A 1427-nucleotide genomic window follows, 5' to 3' on the forward strand; every position below is an offset into this window, starting at 1 on the left:
CAGGTACATGCCCAGCAGTACCAGAAGCAACAGGGAAATCAACTATTATTCTCAGAAGATCCTGCACACTGGAACGCTCAATCCGCAAAGACCTACGCTCCGCATCGATCGACGAACCGCATTACCGTCGACTGATACTCACGTTCAACAGTCGACCGACACTCAGACAGCACCGTCGACCGATACCGTTCGCCGATCCACATCGTTCGATACTTCTAACCGTATATCGATCGACACTACTCCGCGAAGCATGGTCGCGATTGTTATTCTCACGCAGGGCGAGAATGGAAACCTGTATGACCAAGATGGTCATCTGCGTAATGCAACAGGTCAGAAGCTAGATGCACAGGGAAACATAATCCCTGAGCCTGAAGCTGAGGACAGGAGAAGCTCAAACACGATCGTTGGCAGACTATAACCGTCCAGACGAGTACTACACCAACAGATCAGCTATTCGACTTCCAGAGATTCAGAAGCCGAACTTCGAGCTCAAGCCTCAGTACTACTCTCTCGTGTCTCAGATACCTTATTCTGGGCTATCACACGAGCATCCTATGGACCATCTGGAGAGGTTCGAGATCTTATCGCTGCTATTCGTATGGATGGAGTCCCTGAGGACTACCTACTCTGCAAGCTCTTCAAATACTCACTGATTGGAGAAGCTTCGCACTGGCTCAAGCAGCTACCTACAGGATCACTGACATCCTGGGCCGACATCAAAAACGCTTCCTGCGTAATTTCTTTGATGAGGCACGCGCTGAAGACTTAAGAAGCAAAATCGCCACTTTCGCGCAAAAGCCTAGTGAGACTTTTAAAGACGCGTGGATCAGATTCAAGTTCTTCCAGCGAGACTGTCCACACCATGGATTCAATGAAGTGCAGCTGCTAAGCACTTTCTACAGAGGTATCGCCTTGAGGTATCAGATGGCTCTTGATACTGCTAGTGAGGGGAACTTCAACACTAGAATCCAATAGAGGCTGTGAGACTTATTGAGAACCTAGCCAACAGCAGCAGCACCAAGAACACTGACTCTGACAAGAAGAAATCGGTTGCAGCCATCGGGGAAGACCAGATGAATGAAGTCAGAGCCAAGATAGATGCTTTACATGCATTTCTGGGGCAGCCAGTCTGCTCAGCTGAAGAAGGAGAGGCTAGAGAAGATGATACAGAGGAAGATGTGAACTACATTGGAGGTACTGGATTTCAGAGATATGGAAACCAGAGTGGAAACAGAAACTTTTTTGGCAGTGGTCAGAAGAGTAACTACAACCAGAGTTCACAGTATCAGAAACCCTTCACCAACACAAGGAAACTACGGCAACTCAGCTTACCAAACCCACCGCCACCCACCCAGGAGAGTAAGTTGATGCCATGATTGATAGAGTTCTGGAAGGTCAGCAGAAGCTTACAGTAGACTTCAATGGGA

At 48.3% G+C, this 1427-nt stretch overlaps 1 non-coding gene across 1 annotated transcript; it reads right to left on the reverse strand.

The window, feature by feature from the left end:
- Window positions 1-761: 761 nt before the first annotated feature.
- Window positions 762-869, reverse strand: LOC130501992 (small nucleolar RNA R71). Its single transcript, XR_008939987.1, has one exon. It is a non-coding gene; the product is annotated as a small nucleolar RNA R71 (small nucleolar RNA).
- Window positions 870-1427: the final 558 nt, after the last annotated feature.

This window comes from Raphanus sativus, unplaced genomic scaffold (genome assembly GCF_000801105.2).
Source record: "Raphanus sativus cultivar WK10039 unplaced genomic scaffold, ASM80110v3 Scaffold0368, whole genome shotgun sequence".
In the NCBI taxonomy this organism is placed as follows: Eukaryota; Viridiplantae; Streptophyta; class Magnoliopsida; order Brassicales; family Brassicaceae; genus Raphanus; species Raphanus sativus.